Raw genomic sequence first — 19744 nt, 5'->3', positions numbered from 1 at the left:
TAGCTGGACTGCACCAGTCCCTAACATGATCCACACCTACTGGTTGGTTACAGGGGAGCCAAGCTACTGGTTGATAGATCAGTCACTCAAGACAGCAAAACCAGACAAATGAGTGGGACATTAACTCACTGTTCCATGACATTGTCTCACTTATCCATGTCACCAGGATCTACCGCAGTGACATTGGAATGTTATTCAGGCTAGAGAAGAGTGGCTGGATGGTATCAAAGAGAGGAAAGATGATCAGAACTGAGGGGGTTGAACTACCAGAAGGCAGTATCAGAAATATCCAGGACAGCTACAAATGCCTTGGGATCCCACAAGCAAATGGGAACCATGAGGAGGCTGCAAGGAAGTCAGCCACAGCCAAATACCCTGCACAGAGTAAGCATGGTCCTGAAAAGTCTGCTGAATGGGAAGAACAAGGTCCGTGCCATCAACAAATATGCCCTGCCAGTTATCGGATACCCTGCTGGCACAATAAGCTGGCCCAAGGAAGAGATGGAGGAAGCTCCTCACAATATATGGAGGGTTTCATCCCAAGTCCAGCACCCTGAGACTGTACACTAAGCGGCATGAGGGAGGCCGGGGACTGGTGCACCTCCAAGCCAATATCCAGGATGAAACAACTAAGATCCACAAATATATCGAGAAGATAACAGAAGAAGCAGAAACCCAAAAATGCAGAGGAGGGTGAGCCATCATGGAGGGACAAGCCCCTACATGGCATGTACCACTGTCAGATAGAAGAAGTGGCTGGCAAGCAATCCTACCAGTGGCTGGAAAAGGCTGGATTGAAAGACAGCACCGAAGCACTAATCATGGCAGCACAAGAGTTGGCACTTAGTACAACATCAATAGAGGCAGTGGTCTACCACACCAGACATGACCCCAGGTGCGACAGCAACATCAAGAAGAGGGAGCACAAGAAGCTCGAAAAATGCGAAGGGCTAAAAGAGGAGCTGGAGAAGATGTGGGGAATGAAGGCAACAGTGGTTCCAGTAGTGATCGGAGCACTGGGGGCTGTGACCCACAAAATAGGAGAGTGGTTCCAGCAGATTCCAGGTACACCATCGGAGGTCGCTGTCCAGAAGAGCGCAGTCCTCGGAACAGCTAAGACACTATGGAGAGCCCTCAAACTCCCAGGCCTCTGGTAGAGGACACATACTCATATATACACATGTATATATGTACATATATATGTAGCAGCTGGTTAATTTAGTGGATAACACTGCTGACTACATCACAGAGCAGTGGGGTTCAAATCTTGGCCAGGGCAATATACCATCTAGTATACCATCTAGCTTAGTAGTATATATATATATAAACATATATATATATATATATGTGTGTGTATATATATATATATATATATATATATATATATATATATATATATATACCGAGCTTCTTGATGGGTTGCAACATTCAGTTGCTGACCCTTCACCCTAGCTAGAGGCAAAAGAGAATTTCAGCATTCTGTGATCAGGAGTGTTGACACAAACACAAAATGTTATGAGACTGAGACGGCTAACCTGTGAACTCTGAAATTGTTCTGCTTTGGGTCACATTATTGCTGTGACTCTGATCCAGTCAGGAACATTCTGCAGTATACTGAGTACATATATTGAGTACATATATCAGATGAGCTTTTATGGTGATCCTCATCTAGTTATCTATTTAACATTTTCATGCATGGAGTGCCAACTTTGGTTGAACACAGATGGTGTAAAAAAAATGTTTTTTCCTGAAAATTAGACATTTTCTATCCTAGGAACAGAAGTACACTATGTAACCTAGGAAACACTTGTTTTTAGGTGTAATTTTGGCTATTGTCAAAACACATTGGTCATATTTCCGGCAACACTTGAGAGAGTTAACAGGTGAATAATAAACTGTGCACGCTGCATGCAGCTAGAACTACTACTATTACTACTAATGCCACGTTTATTGAGCATTCTAATATTTTACAATCCTTCACATTAGAAATAAATGAAATTCATTAAAGCAAGTCATTTGGTGTTTCATAGTCATAATATTAAACTGAGACATGTTCTATATTCTGTTCACGTTCAGAGACGACTGCTGCAAACTCGATATAGTGAGCCAGACAAAGTTGGTCTTCACTCAGAGTTAAAAAGCAGAACTCGACCAAAGCTCTCTCTCACTTGATGCGACACTTTAGATGAATTCTTCAATAGGTTTTGTCCAACTGCTGAAGGTAAATCCATCATATACTGACATCTCTGCCAGTATTTCACCTGGAAGTGGTTCCATGTTCTTGCACACTTTGAGCTTTCACATGAAATTTTATCTGAGATTCCCAATGTCACTAGTGCATTTGATCCTTCATCCAGATGGCACACTTTGCATCTTCATTGCTTCTTTTTAAGTATTTCCATACAAAGCTGGTGGCAGATGCTGTGTAGTGTTTAATGTAAGTTAGAATGTGTAATTTAGACTGGAGAGCCACAAGCTACCATAAGATAGGACCCTAAGACATCACTGTCACTCAAGGTTTGGCTAGGCCAGTGGTTCACAAACTGGGGCTATGGGATGAGAGGTGCAACAATAATTTAAAGTAACCCAGGGAGAAAGGAAGAAAGGGAAACTGAGGCAAATGTACAAATAACTATTTTTTAATTTTATTAATAAATTATGTTAACATTAAACAATGACAAATAAAAGGAGTGAAAAGGAAAAACACACAAGACACCCTCCCTTTGACCAAACTCAGTCCATGCTAGCATAACACTAGCCACATGGCATGTAACACCCCCATCTTTAACTTTGGAGGGACATAAAACCCAACGCCCCCATGAGATGGCGCCTATGTTTTCATATTAAATTCATAAATTTGATTGTTTTGCTTTGCTATAATCTCATCCACAACAGCAACCATGACAACTAGAGCTGTCACCACTCAAAACAGCTACAGAACTACACTACATTACTACACACCACAATGCTATGCTGAAGAATTAAGGAATAATGTATACAGTGGTTTTTAAACAATGTCCTGTCATGCTGCTTACAGAGAGTTAGCCATGAACCGGATCATCCTGGTTTGATTTAACCCACAGTCACATCTCGTTAGTCTTCTGGAGGCTCTTGAAGATTAGAGTTGGATTAAAATTTTTAGCCTGAGAAACTTAGCGGTTTTTGTATTGCCCAAATTACTAAGTAACCCAACAGTGTGAACTCCTCAGTTCGGTCATGAGGAAACTCTAAAAATATCCCCAGACTCCCTTGACTGTTATTAGTTGTCTTTTTTTCCCCATAAAACCCTACGCATGACAATTCTGTGAGGAAATCTGCCATGTTTGGGTCACTACTGCCTGAGCAGCTCTGTGTTCTTCTTGGTCAGCACAGAGAGGAGCTTGCTACTTCGTTCAGATTATACAGGGAGTCCCCAGACACCCACCACTGCTCGCATATTATGCATTATGCAGGGTTTGGGGTGTGTGTGTGTGCAAATGTAGCTTGGACACATCAAGGTCAGAGTTAATTCAGGGGAGCTCTGATCTAAGCACACACACACAACACCAGGATACACACACCCACACACACTTGCATGTCCATATAGTTGCCTTTAGACAAAAAGTAAATGGAAAAAAATGCTGACATGTTCACTTTGAAGGCCTATCAGTCATTATCATTCCTCATATTACATTTGCAGCATCGGCCCTGAAACTCTGCCAGACTGATTTTTCAGATGGGTCAGAATAGAAGAAAGTATTTACTTATGCAAGTTTACCAGCAAAGCAGACTCTCCTATTAAATAAAAAAGGAGAGAAAAAAACAGATTAAAAACTCAATTGTTAAAAAAAACTTTTTAGACTGATCGCTGACAGAAACGATTTCTTCCAAGAACCCCTGCAGAGTTCAGACACATACAAGCTGTCTTCTGCTTGGAATTTTCCTTTAACTCTCGACCTCAGCCTGCCCCCGTGCACACGATAAACCTCGTGTAGATGCAATAAACAGATTTAGCGGTTGCATCTTAAACAAAGCCTGTTTCATTCTGGTCCAGCCGTGTTCTTTGTTATGAATGTCGACAGAGCTGTCCAAAAACAGGCAAGCAGTGTCTTTTTAGTTGTTTGTTAAAGTCTGTTTTCTCCCTCTCACTTTGTTACAGTGAGTGAAAGCTTATGGGTTTTTAAATGCAACCTCATCTACTTTGTAGTTTGAAGTTGCTGCGTTTCCTGCAGACTCATCTAATTTGTATTTGACTTCATAAGATAAATATGAGGCTAAAATGCTCCGAGACAGAGGGAAAGCGAGATGAATAGAGAGGAAGAGCGAGAGAAAGGGAGTGAGTTCAACTCCTCACTCTGTCTTTCAGATCCCTGTAGTGCTTAACTCGCCACAACCCCTTTGCTCCCCTCGACCTCGTCTGCTGCATCATTTCTGTCAGTCTCGTGTCACCAGTCTCGTGTCACCTGCCAGACAACCACGCACGCACAAGTACACACTTACGGTTATGCTTACATACACAAATTTACACATATAGTACAGTGCAAAGGTAATTTTGACCACATGTGCAGCAAGCATGTTGTCACATTTACATGGACTGATAAAAGCACAAAATGATTAACGGACACAACTTTTAGAAGTTCAGTGTATAATATGGAAGAAATAAAATATAATATTTCAAAGTGTGTTTTCTTTTGTGTATAATCACTTACTGTAAGTTGATCAGCTGTTTCTAAATGTCAATTGTGTGTTACCATAAAGTTAAACCCACTATCCTGAAAGCAAATGCCTTCTGCACTGAAAATACATGCTTTGGAAGATGAATTTAGTGGCTGCCAAACTCCATTAACATTTTGCTCAATTTAACAGTTATAAACATCTATACCTTCTGCAAGATTATTAATGATTTCTTACGACTCATAAACAGACACTTACTCATTTGGCAAGAATTCAGCATTAATTTGATCTCTGATTATTAAGAAACCGACATACAAAATAGTTATTCCAGTCCAGGGGGACACTGTGGCTGTAGTCTTCATGTCAAGTGAGTATTTCAACTTGTTTCCTTGATCCCTGATGACACATCATGGTCACTTTTTGATTTATTACAGTAAATATATTGCAGATTTCTCCTTTAAGAGCACAGTGTTCACTGTGATGGAAAACTTTCCCTTCAGCAAGTTACTCACCCTGCAGTGCAAAGCTGAAGCACTTTGCACGTTCATTCTCATGCCATACTGGAATGAACTGGAAGTGGCATGACTAGTTGGAAATAATGAATTAAACTAGAGCATGTGTTAGAATGATTCGTGACTACAGCATGCAGTATTTTTAGAAAAGGGGCGAAAGTTAAGTTTCAGCCTGATTAATGATTAATAAATTAGTTTGTTCATAAAGACTAATTACCGGCGTCCAACCTTCTCATCAGGGTGACGTACGCAGCTAAACAAGCTTAGTCAATAATATCAAGTCTTAGGGGATTTTCCAATTAGAAGAAGGCACTGCCTCCAAGCTGACAGCTCCATCAAAGCAGCATTTCAGACACTTTTTCCAAACCCGAGCCCAGCATTAGACAGCACTGTCCTATTAAAGTGAGTCCTCAGATAGACTCAAAAGAGAACTGCATCCTCACAAGACCACATCTTGGGGGTGATTTCACTTTGTTGGCACATGGTTTCCCTGCCAGCCTATTTACTGAGGAGTTTTCAAACTTTGTCTGCTTGTCATAGAAGCGACAGCTTTGCTTTGTTTGTGCGTACGCCACTGTTGGCAGTTGTGAGATATGAAGCGAGGTTGCATCACTGATCCTTGACGCAAATACAACCCATATACATGCACAAACCACATAAAACTTCAGAAATCTGTGTTTACGTGGGTGTGTGTTAAAGGCTGTCTACATTACTTTATACGAGACTCAATGAGGAACCTAATTTAGCAGCTATTTTTGTCCTTAACAGAGACTTTGAGAAATGGCAGCACGGATAAAGATTCGCAGGGATGAGTGCAGAGTGGAAGTGAGTCAGAAAGGTTGAGAAGAAAAGAAGGAAACGAGGAAACAAAAAACCAAGAAAGGAGAAGACAATTAGCCAATCAGTGGCAAGCCACATTCTCTTGCCTGACTGAGTTGGATTTAGACGAGTAAAATATGAATAAATGTATTTGATATTTATTTCAGTTGGATGACATATTAATATGAAAAACTCTTTTGGAGGCTTTAACAGTGTGTAATTGGCCAACCTTGAACTAGATTTATAGGTTTTATTGGTAACATTTTTACAGAAACTAATAAAAGTACATCCACAGAGCTTTTAGAAAGGTGCAGAATAAAAGCATCACTTTTCCAAAAAAAAGTTAAATAATAAAGTGTGAATTAATCAAAGTTTATACAATTTTTTAGCTTCTTTCTAGTAGAAAGAAATCAGTTTTGGTAGATTCTACTGCATATGCATCATAAAGGAAGCAAGTCGTGCATGGGAAAGTGAGATGCTGGTGGCTGTTACGCTGATCTAAAACACAAGTGGAAAGTGCGAGGCGCAGTGGTGTCATGCTGACTGATCTGATAAAAACAAGCTGTGATCCCATCCCCTGTGCACTTTGCAGGTCTGTTGAGATTTATTATGCTTTATAATCATTATAATGAGATTAACTTTAAAGACATGCACATATACACATGCACGCTGTTTAACATAAATGAAAGGTGTTTTGTGATTGTGAAGATGTGTGTGCTCACCTCATCCAAGTGTGGAACACACACATTTACTTTAACTTCAATATTTACCCTTTATTGCTGATAGAAAACATGTTCAAATGACACTTTGCTCTTGTGTGGGGAAAAGACTTACCATGAATGAAGGTCTTTTGTGATTGTGGAGACGTGTGTGTGTGCTTTGGCCAAAAACACCAGCTGCTATCTTGTGCATTCGGACCTATTGCGCCACTTATGTGCTCTTCAACCAGGTTTTAGCTCGTCTAAGGCGCAAGGGTTTTTTACTCCAATGCACCCAGCATAAGATAGCAAATGTACTGGGCCACAGCTTTGTTTTGCCTGATTTGGCAAAAATGGCATTTGTGCCGGTGTAAGACAGGGCCCTAGTTGTGTCCTCTCAGTTCAGAAAAAAAGAGGCATTTTTTCATTTTGGTTGCACTTGGAGAAGCCCTGGGAATCTCTTACATTTTGTCTTGAAATGAGGTGGCAGTCCCTGAATTGGGATGCAACAGTGTTTTATACTTTGACTCACAAAACTGCCTTCAGTCTGAACCTTGTGCTTTCCAATTAAGTCAAACAAAAAGTTTATTTTGAGGATACTTTTTCCACACCGCCTTACTTTCTTAATTGAACCATCTTTGAACCGACTGGTGTACTTTTCATTAATGTCTGCTGTGGACAAGTTGCAAAACTTTTAGTTTTGAAATCCAGTTTTGAAGTGACACTGCTGCTGCTGCTGTTGCTGCTGCTGCATCAGAGACTCTGAGGTCACGTCTTCTCTCAGACTGCTCTGTCACCCAGCAACAATACGTGCAAGTCTAACTGGCTTTTATTGAAACTATCATATCCCATGTTATATCTATTTTTTCCCTGTTTTAACGTTAATGTGAAATCCCAAATCCTGGCCTTTAGACAACTATTTTCCATAATGTAAATGAGAGGACATGTCTTATTGTTTTCACTTCTGTTGGCTGACTCTCTTTTGTGGTGTGATTTATTCTTTTTATGTCCTGCAGAACAGAAAGCTGCTGTAAACCATTTTTAACTGAGTCAGATCCATTTAATTGTAGCTGATTTTACCAACTGCAATGTTACAACTTTTAATCTCTTCATGTATAACAATAAATTAAAAAAAGAGAGAAACATTAGTTGGAGCATTCCTATAGCGGTGCTGAAAGGAAAAGATTAAAGTGATTGAAAAACATTGCAAGGTTAAAAAACCACATAAATATTGAATTGTCTGTTTTATTATGCCTTATTCTGCCTTATACTGATACATTTAATTTAGCCTTAAAAAGGCTGCCTGACAAATTCATGCCAATAAGATAACCTGGATTTTGCAGCAGTCAGAGAATAACAGCATAAGGACAACTTGAAGGCTCAAGCAACAATTTATCAAGTCAAGGCTGCAGTAGCCTACAGCATGGCATTTTGTTTACTTTGCCTTGAAACTGATGGGACCCCATGTGGGGAATGTGCACCACACACAATAACAAAGAAGCCAGAATCCTTCTCGCTATATCCTTTATTTCCCCAGGTGTTCACACACTAAGAGTCATTAGTAATAGGAATAATTTTGAGGCAAAATGATATGGGCAAAGCTGCCTGCGTTGAGAGGGACATTGATTCATGAAGCAAAAAGCATAAACAACAGCACTGAAGGTGACCTATTTGGAACAAACATATTTGGGAAAAATACAGAAAGAAAAATGTCATTCTACAATAACATGTCCCTCATTTCAGAAATGTCATGCATGCATTGACTGACACGTGATAGGTTATACTGTGGTATTTTTATATTGCACTGATTATATCAACTATACCTCTATTTGCTCTTGCAGTAAAACTTTTCATAATTACTTCAAAATTACATAATTACAGGCAGAATTTCAAATACTCATTGTCTGGTGTGTTTCACAGCTTTTTAAATGCGTGACTGAAATTAAGATGCTCAAGGAATAAAATCATCTTTTTGGAGACACATATGAATATATGGATTGCCTACTGCTTATAAAGATCTACACTAATTCAGCTTAATTTTAAAATCCAATATGAGAATAGCATATTTATGACAGTAAAATGGATTAAAGTCATCCTATACCCAAAATTCCTCTCTGTTTTGTCCCTATTAAAGCTCTGCTGCTTGACTAGCTGACAAAAGGTTGTATTAAATGTATTGAAAATATTCATAGAAACTTCTAAATCCACTGCTGCAGGATAATCTATGCCTCATCACTGTCCATCCCAATGCTGTTTAAGTCTGATTTTTAACATACAAAAAAATACAGTAGCCTAAATCTCAACCTAAATCAATGCCAGTCATTTCATTGGTTCAATGATTCGAATAAGTCTGGTATAAGACTGGAAAAAAAACTATCTGAGCTGTGTACATGGGATTAACAGCAGTGCTGACATCCTCCTGCAATTAACCTGGGAACTCATGGGTCCCAAAATTTGTGTGTTAACCCCAAAAGACCTGAAGAACTGTAACAGACCTGTCTATTATTTGAAAAGGACACAGACCGATGCAGAACCAAGAAATGATGAAGCCCAGCAAGCTGAGAGACAGATCTGTTCCGCACAGATTTCAGAGCTTGATTGCTATGGGCAAGTTAATGTGCATTTCTGGGTTGCCAAAACACAACTTTGTGTCTTACCTAATGTAATGTTAGAAACCCTCTCCCCTGTTCCTGGTCATGGTGCTGATAATCCATCCTCCTAGCCAAGAAAGTTGATAAAATACATCCAGGTTTTCTGTAATTCTCTCTCTTGCTGATTGAAATAACGTGGCTTTAATCTTAAAAGTCTTCTTGCTGTCACAGATCACAAACACGCCTGTTTACAACGGATCCCAAACCAGATCTGACTGAATGTATAAAAGATGGCTCCAAACCCTGGGTCTTGGGTCCAAGAGTTTGACTGGACCCAAATCTACAAATACATGCTGCATTTGCTCATGCAGATATATCTGGCCACCCTACCATCCAGACAGATTTCCACCTGTTCAGGCATTCATCAAGCCAATCACAACTGTTCCTTTATATAGCAGGTTTGATACGGTGACTGACAGAAGGATGGTCACGGCTCCATATTCAATGTCTCAAGGTTTTGAGTGTAATGAACCAGGCATGGGGCGGCACGGTGGTGCAGTGGTTAGTACTGCCGCCTCACAGGAAGAAGGTCCTGAGTTCGAATCCCCCAGCCTTTCTGTGCGGAGTTTGCATGTTCTCCCCGTGTCTGCACGGGTTCTCTCCAGGTTCACCGGCCTCCTCCCACAGACATGCATGCTAGGTTAGTTGGTGACTCTAAATTTCCCGTAGGTGTGAGTGTGAGTGGTTGTCTGTCTCTATGTGTCAGCCCTGCGATGAACTGGTGACTTGTCCAGGGTGAACCCCGCCTCTCACCCAATGTCAGCTGGGATAGACTCCAGCTCCCCGCGACCCTTCGGGAATAAGCGGTTACAGAAAATGGATGGATGGAACCAGGCACATGAAACGTAGATAAAACAGTCAAACTAGGCAGTGCTGATCAAAATTGAATTTGTCATTTTTTCCTGCTTGAAAACAGACCAAGCACCAAGCAACTTACATGTGTTGCTCAGTGCTACGTCACATGTTTCTATTCTGATTGGCTCTAGGTCTCATTTCAGGATCATGCAATCATTTGAGTGAGTGAGCGAGTGAGTGAGTGAGTGTGTGCATGATCCCTGGACCTATAATTTGTCTGCAGCTAATCTCTAATACTACTAAAAATAGTCTCTAAGTGAAGACGGCATGTTTCTAACTTGAAATTATTCACTGGAATCACACATGTATGGTGATAATTTCCATTTCATCAAAAAATACACTTCATACCTTTTATTAAATTTCTTCAAAGTCTTCACTAGATATACTGTATAAGCCTGGATGGACATGCCTTCACTGACTGGTGGAGATATACAGCCCTGAGGCAGTAATTCAAATTTTTTGACCCCTGTGTTTTATCTTGTTTCAGCTTGGGACAACATATTTGGAGGTCCTTTTAACTGTCCACAGTTGTGATGGAATTGCAGTAAGTGCTTCACCATGTTGCATGGGAGGGATCTGCACTTTCCTGAGTGCTCGCTTCTTGGTTGTAGATCTGTCTGCACCCCTTGGAAGTTGAAAATGAACTGAGTGATGTGATGCCTGGCTGCAGTTTACTATCCACTGCAGGTATATCCATGAAAAAGGGATGCAAAAATGGCAACAAGAGTGAATGAAATTGAATCAAATGTACGTGTTATATATATCAGACATAACAGCTCTTAAACATTTTTCTCATAGTGGAAAATGCTAAATTATCTGCTCCAAGTAGCTGCTACCATAGCAATCATGTGGAGTGAAAATGACTTTGATGGGATGGATGCATCACTTGCTTCTGCTTGGTTATGACAAAACAAAACCAACACCTCACCTCCATACTGTGTGTAGTATTCCCCCAGCCTGTCCTGGATGCTATCAGAGTTTTCAGCGACATTAGCAGCTTTGTCTCTTTTAAAAAAAACTATTATGTGTTAAATTAATCTTTTAATTGACCATCATTATTATCATGTAAATTATTCTGCTCGTTAAATGTTTATCTATCTAATTAGGATTACACATTTAAAAAGTGGTGTGTAGCTCGGCTGTCACGTTGTGCGTTCAGAGCATCATTAGGAGCAGTTTGTTTGAGCGTATTGCCCACATCACTGAGTATAGTGCTGTGTCAGTTGTAGCAACATGTAGAATAATTATCAAGCGCACTGTTCAAGCACATGCATGTCATGTTTTCATGTTGTGTGTAAGTGTGTGTGTGCACATACTGGCCTTTGTCTGTGCATTTCTATGTGTATTCACATATGTGGGATCATTGATGTGCAGCTCAGATGACTAATTTGCCAGCTGGCTTCTCTCATCCCTGAGCCAATTCACCAATGATGATTGACATTTAACACCAGTGTGACTGCATGATTGGTCACTTCACAGCTTGGTGATTGGCCATAGCCCACATAAGAGCAATGATGATTGGCATTTGTGCACCAACATACACACACACACACACACAGTGGCTGGTTATGACATTCATTTTGTGAGAGTCATGATACACAATCTAATAGGAAACTTCTAACAACGGAGAAATGTATTCAAATTTGTGTAGAGTGGAAAGAAAGTTGTTGTAGCGTCAAAACCAACATAAAATCAATTGTTGAAAAGGCTCAACACACTTGCTTCATGATAGTTCACTCTCAGATTAGGCTTGTTCATCACCCTTTTTTCTTGTTACTGAGTTTGACTGGCTGTATTTTTTCTCACCTCGTGTCATTCTCGAATCTCACTCCCTGCTGATGGCATCATTGCCCGATTTTATTGCCTCATAAGGTTAGCCATTTATCATTCCCTCTCAAGACGAAGGCAGGAAACTCTTTCAATCAGCATCATTTGGGCAAACGCTGTGGCCGAGTAGTCACAATTTGTATATATAGGGTCTGTTTAGATGCTGTGGCCACCTTATGGCATTGATTTTCACTTTTCAGCAATGATGACTAATTGAAATTTATTTAGGAGATTTGTTGGAATTTAAAAAATAATATGTTAATGTTGTGGCACAGATCAAGATAGGGCTAGACTTTCTCTGGGCTCCATTGTGCCCATTGTCTCCAGCCATTAGTTTAGGAAAGCAAAATAGAAAAAGTATGTATGTATACATACATTCTTCAAACTGTTTAGATTCAGATAAATTGATGAGCATTAAGTGCTGAGCATTAGTACACAACTACTATGTAAACTACTATGTAAACATATGTACTCCTATTGATATGGGCAAAGCTCATATTACATTATACCATTAAACATGATGTCCTTGCATTTTGATTCATTCTTATATCATTAACAGCAGCAGGTATAATCAGCACCACAAACAATTAAAACATTATTACAAAATTCAGAACTGTCACATTTTAAGACTCATCAGTAACTCACCGGTCAATAATATTCCAACAAAATATTCATACCAGAACACACAAATATATCAATTAACACCACCAAACTGCACAAACCAAATGAAGGATGAGGGGATAAACAGCAATGTAAAAAAAATGTGTACTCATGTTGCATACTATTTCTACTACAGTTAAAGCTGAGATTCTTCTGTTTCCATTGATGTGAAGCATTTCAGGATACAGTCACAACAGCGGGTACAGCACCACAAACCAGCAAACAAGTAATTACAAAACTGAGGCAACTCACCACTGAAGACAATAATCACTCATCAGTAATATTCAGACAAAAGATCCAGTCAATCCAATCCAGTTGTCCAAAAATCCCATTCCCAAATACCTGCGAACTGCACAAACGAGCTGACAGTCACACTTCTCCATTTACATTCCTCTGTGTTTGAATGCAGATCAAAGTGATTTCTTCGTCTCATCACAGCCTGCAGTCTGACCTTTTGATGAACACTCACTTGAGCTAATAGGAGCTTCCATGTCCTATACACAGCCCACAAAACAAAAGTCTGTTTTGAAAGGAATTGCCTGCTTCACTTCTCCTGTGTAAAGAACAGATTCTGTGGATGACAGACACTTTGTATAACTGATTAAATCCCGAAACTAACAATATGCAGTTTTAGCATGTGATATGGAGCTAGAAGAGGGAAATTCTGCAAATTTAGGTAACTTGTGAGAGGTTTTTTTGGAGAGCTTTTCCACCATTTTCCACTTGTTTTGATGGCTTCATATGCAGAAAGTTTAGTTTCAAGGGAACAAGCAACTGAATATATTTCTGCTTCAGTTTCAGCTGGCATGGTCGAGACATACCCTCAGCAAAACATGTGTAACTAGAGGAATGCAAGTCCAGAAGACTGATAGAGAGCTGAACATTATGATGTCACTGTGATGTTGACCTGTGACCTTTTGGATGTAAAATGTCATCATCATTGTTTTATCCTGTCAGACCTATGAGTAATTTTGTCACAAATAGCTTAGAAATTCTTGAGTTATGGCCAAACGTATGCAGCGTGATCACCATGACTTCATAAAAATTTCATGATTTAATCCTTAATCCCAAGTGGTCATTTGTGTCAAGTTTGAAGAAATTCCCTCAAGGTGTTTTTAAGATATCTCGTTCACAAGACTGCGATGACCTGAAAACACAATGACATTATTTTCCAAAATTCTGAATCAAAGAAGTTCTTCAGCATACAGTCATAAATGTACAGCAGAAAATAGGCTGATCCGTCTGTTAGTATGCAAGATTTGCTTTGGAGAAGATGTAGGTCCACTGATTTTCCACTCATACACTCACTGTGGTGATCTCTGGGCATATTTTTTGCAAAAAAATATTCATGCAGAAATAAGAACCATATACTTCAGTATGTTCAAACTTATATTACTCATTTCTAGCACCATTTAAAGTGATTCTGAGTGTTGTGGGAAAAAAACTTTAGCGTTACTTTTCAAAAGAGATCAAAACCCTACATGTACTCTAAATCGTTCAAGAACAGCTTTCACTTTTGATATGCCTTAGATAGGCATACATGAATAAATTTACAGGAGTAGTAAGGCCATTGATCTCCAGGATATAAATAGTGTCTGAATATCTTTTCATACTACAGCAGCCATAAATAGTCAGCTTGGCATGTGGATCAATATCATATGGATTGAGGCTACATGTTACCGGAAAATGCGACAAATGTTTAGTGACAAGTGTGGCATTTACTGTATAATGCTGCTGTGAGGCAAGGTAGGCTACAGCCATGTGTATCTCTGTGTGTGCGTGTGTTCAAATTTAGCATACTCTGCAATTTTTTGCATATGCCATACAGTGCATGAATGCACTCAAAGTGTAATTCAATTAAAAGGCACAGTAAGCAGTCCACTCAGTGCTTTTTTTTTTTTTTAATTTGAGACAGTTGAAATGCAACGGAGTAGACAGCGGAGGCAGCCCCAAGGAGAAAGTTGTGGTGGGATTCAATCTTAAGCTAATTAGGGCACACAGGCAGCAGTCTTAACCACTTATAGTGTTATGTGACACCTGAGAGCGGAATATTTTGTCAGCAGAGCCTTCAAACCTTAACCTAGGAAGCGTTAGTGTCAAGCTCCAAGTGTTGAGCAGTAGCACTTTGTCATGTCAACTTCTCATAACCTCCTGTCTTGGCTGTCTGGGCTGCTGTCGTAATATTGGATGGAGCGCGGTTTGCTAATGCAGCTTGCTGAAAGTTCCCCCTCAACTCCAAAATGAATCGCTCAATGTAAGCCACACCTCGCTGCTACTATCCACTCAAACCTTTTCCCACTCTCCTTTCTCAGGCTGCATTCCTGTCACAGTATTTAACTGCGTCCAACTTGTAAATGTCAACCTTCAAGTGGTAACTCAAGTGGCAACTTCTAATTTTCAAAGCAACATCAAATAAGAAAAATAAGAAAATCATTTTAAGATAAATGTAATGCCACCTGATTCTTTGTCGGTTCTTGTCAACATAATGAGGAATACATATATACGCATGTAGCAACTCAAGCATTCATGCATTTTATGGTTATGCTAGTCTCCCTGTGAGATTGGCTGTAATACAATCCTGTGACAAACAATGTGTTATTTTAATACTTAAAGGGACAGTTCATCCCTAAATAAATAAAACATATATGTCCCCTGGCCTGCAGTGCTATTTATCCATACAGATTTGTTCGGTGTGAGCTTGTAGTGCTCAAAGCACCAAATAAATAAATTAATTTAAAAAAAAGGAAAGAAAAAATTCAAAACCAGTGTCTCTTTTCAAAAATTATGACCCAGTTACTCAAGACAATCCACAGACCTTGTTGTGAGCTCTTTCATGTAGGAACCAGAAAGTAAGCAGTTCTTGTAGATTCTAAAGTAGTTGCGGTTTTACTGCAGAGAGAAAGTAGTTCCTACATGAAAGTACTCAGAACAAGGTCTGTTGATTATTTTGAGTAACCAGGTCATGATTTTTAACATGACACACTTTGGACTACACTATTGGAGAGCTTTAGGGGTGCTGGTTGATTTCAGACAGAGCCAAGCCAGCTCTTTTCAGTGTTTGTGCTGAGCTGAGCTAACTGGCTACTGGCTCCAGCTACAAGTTATGTTAAAAATGAACATATGGTGGGTAGCAATTACTCTTCCCTTGAAACACTTTCAGGACAATTATTTAATGGAATATAAACATTTCTAGAATAAAAGGCTACCAACATACCTACAACAACATGTGACTGAAAGGAAAACATCTTATACAATCATTAATTTAATCTAATAAACCTGTAATGTAATTTCAATTTGATGAATATATTTCTGTTACCCCCAAATGACTAGCTCTGCCAACCTACAACTGCAGCTCAAGTAATAGATTACTATTAATTCCGTGTGTAACACTGGTGACATCATGTTATTTAAAGTTTTTGCAAGTTTGATTAGTTTCCCATGCTAATTGCTTTTTGTCTCATACGATATAAACATGTTCCATATTCTCATCATCGATTTTAAATCCACATGATTGTTCACATCAACCCATCACCAAGGCCAAAATCTGCACTCCTCTCTAGCCTACGTTTGAGCACTAATCAGTGTGATCTTTATAAAGCTAATTAGCTGGACCTGCTGCTTCCAGCTTCTGATGCTCGATGCTAACATCTGGCCAGCTCCTTACACTGCACTGGTGTCATGACTGCAGGATCAATGTGGGATTATGCAGCATCAAGTCTACATCTAAATTTATATTTATTTTTTCACTACAAGTACACTCAATAGAGTGCAGATCCTCACGAGGCAACAGATGGCGAAGCACCTACTGCAATGTCTCCACAACTGCCAGATGCAACCAGTGGAGATTTGCGAAGTTTTGCTAACATTAACATGACCCCCACATATGTTGTTCCTAACTGAAACAAGATTTCAAACTGAAGCGGTTGTTGATTGTGAAAAAATAGAATTACTGCCTCTCAGTTGTTTTGTCTCCACCAACCAGTCAAGTTACAGTTTACATCCATGTGTGTCCAGACTCATATAATGTATGTAGCAAAGACTCTGAAAGAATATAATATGGAATTTACTACTATATTGACCTGTAACTCTGAAGGAATTTAATAAAAGGCATGTGTATTTTTTGGTAAAACGTTATAACTATATATGTATGATTCCTGTGAATAATTTCCACTGAGAAACATGCTGTCTTCACTAAGAGACAAATTTATTTAGGAGTACAGAGGACTGATAGACAGCTAAATATTATAATGTCACAGTGAAGCTGACCTTTGACCTTTTGGATGTAAAATGCTGTGACCTCGACCTTTTGACCACCAAAATCAAATCAGTTAATCTTTTAATCCTTGAGCCCAAGTACTTCAGCACACAGTAAAAAACGTGCACAGAAAATTGGATTGGATTGGTCTAGTAATATTCGAGATCAGCTGTGGACAAGCTGTATGTTCAGTCCACACACACGCTCACTCTCACACACACAGAAGTGATTACATGATCTCCTCCGCAACTTTAAATGTGTGAACAAGTCTCTCCTGACTGAACTGCAGATTCATAACAAGCATGTTTTTCGGAAAAAAATACATGATTACATTCCATCCATCCACCCATTGATCCCTAGTTTCATTTCTCAATCCGTCCCTCTGCAGTCAAGTGGGTGGTCAAGGTTTATTAAACACCTGTTGAGGAATACAGCACATCTGAGGGGCAATTGATTTTCCTCCCTTGCCCTGCAGAGGATCTAAATCTGTAATATTTGTCCATCCATTTCCATCTACCATCTTCCCTCGCTGTCCCTCTCCCATCTGTGCACGGCGATCTAAATCTGTTTACATCCACACGCTCTTTTCCAGCCTCTCTTTTCTTTCTGTCTCATCCCTCTTTCCCCTCATCCAATCTGTCCAGGGCTCTGAAATTGTTTACGTTCCTCTGTCTGTCTGTTCATCTTTGCTCAGATGGAAACATACCTAATGCCTCCCTTTTTCATGATTTTCTACCTTTCATATTTGCTCCTAAAACAAGGAAGAAAACTCAGCTGTGGTCATACCTGGGTTTTGTCTGGGACAAAGACACTCTCCCTCACCTCTTCCTCTTGTCACTCACGCACACACAAATGCAAACGCGTGCTCGGCATAGCGTGCAGCACACGCGTGCACACGCAGACAGAACAACATCAGACTGCTCGTGGACAAGTGGCTGAATCTTCCTGACAGGCCTGTCTCAGAGGGAAATAAAAGAGAGGGTGGGAGCGGAGATGGGAGGGGAGTAGACATGATAGAGTGAAAGATGGTGGAAAGGAGAGAGGCGGTGAGAGTGACAAGGAGAGGCAGAGGGGAAGGGAGGAAGAGTCACAGTGACACATGAGGGAAAGAGAGTTGCGGTTGGCAGACAGCAGCTGGAGGGAATGATCAACTCAGCTGACACATCAGTTCATATCACCGCAGAGCGGCGGGACAGATGGAGGGAGGGTGGGACCGAGAGAGTGAAAGAAAAGGACATGTGGTTAAGAAACAGATAGACGTGGAGTAAGCGTGAGAGGAATTTAAGGAGACAGCAAGGTGTAGAGAGAAGGAGGAAGACGGTGGGGGGAGAATTATGGACGGAGGGAGAGGACGGAGATTAGCGTGGTGGCGGGATGGAGGCAGACGAAGAAGGGAGCGTGGTTTGAGAGGTGTGGGTTGGTAGGAGCATAAGGGGTAAGTGGAGAGGAGACAGGAACATGAGAGACGGGTGGATGGGGAAAAGAGTTAAAGAGGTGAGTGAGGATGAGGTAGAAGCGGGACAGAAAAAGAAAGACAGATGTGATGGGTGTGTATGCATGTGGTATGAGTTGTAAAATCCATTTCACAGACATTTAAAGGACCATCTCCCCCCATCTCATCTCGCTAGCCTTGAATTCCCGCCTCCATATTCATCATCTTCTTCCCTTTTTTATTCTTTCAAGGCTGGTACTCGATTCTCGCACCGTCTACCTGTACTTGAAGAGGCAATATTAGGCTTTTTGGGTTCTCCTCCCTTTCCTTTAGTGTGTTTTAAAGCTTTTGTGCATGTAAAAGGTCTGCAAAGTTCTAAAGTTGATCCTCTCTCCTCCTGAACTACTGAAACACCTCGTTTTAAGCAAAGCCTTTCTTCAGTTACTTGGTGACTTTGTAACTCATTTGTATAATATGCAGCAGAATTTGCAATGGGACTGAGGCCTTAAACAGCCAACAACAGCATCATTTGGAAACATGCAAGAGGGCAAGATGCTGATGCTGGAGATGCACATGCCAATCATGGGGGTGTTGCTATGATATCTACTGAAGTGGTTGATCATTAATCAGGGTTGGAGATGCTGCAAAACTTGGTTTAGATCTGAAACAAAGTGATTCGGGGCCAGAATTGCTGATATTGACACCAATGCTTTTTATTATTTTAAGTGTCTTATGTACTTTCATGTCAAGAAGAGCAGTGTGTCATTATTTATGAGGTGAATGGATCAATAGGCCAAATCTACCCGATATGTTGGAATCCTTTCACAGTTACACTAAAATATTATGTTATGTTTTAACCATTTTCATATTTCAGCTTTGAGGTATGTTACTTTTGTTTTCAATTCCATTAAAAATACATTTGGATAACAAGCTTCACTTGGTTGGATGTATTATTTGAACATCCAAATAATGAATTATGAACTACTGATGAGTTATTGATGAGTAATGAGAGTCTGAAAATGTTACATTAACCAATGCTGAAGATCTAATGCAACTAATATTAATTTAATACCTGGATATTCCTGCCTGAGCTTCTGAAAAGACTCCAGCTCTGTCTCTGTGTTGAGGGTCTGGATGCTGAGGCTTTTCCCTCCTCCTCCCTTCTTTTCTATTACTGCTCAGAATTCTCTCTCTCGTTCAGCTATCACCTTCTGTGAGATTAAACTGGTCAGAGCGCACGCCACGGCGCACTGCGTGTGCATGACGCGTGTTGTTTGAGCGCACACAGACACAAACAGCACTGCGGGAGCAAAGAGCACATTCACTGAGCAACTGAAAGTTGTTTGCAGAGACAGTCCAGTGCTCTGATGGAATAAAAACAC

Source organism: Lutjanus erythropterus, chromosome 4 (assembly GCF_056507025.1).
Source record: "Lutjanus erythropterus isolate fLutEry1 chromosome 4, fLutEry1.hap2, whole genome shotgun sequence".
NCBI lineage: Eukaryota > Metazoa > Chordata > Actinopteri > Lutjaniformes > Lutjanidae > Lutjanus > Lutjanus erythropterus.
The sequence above is the reverse complement of the archived record's forward strand: the minus strand, read 5'-3'. Positions refer to the sequence as shown.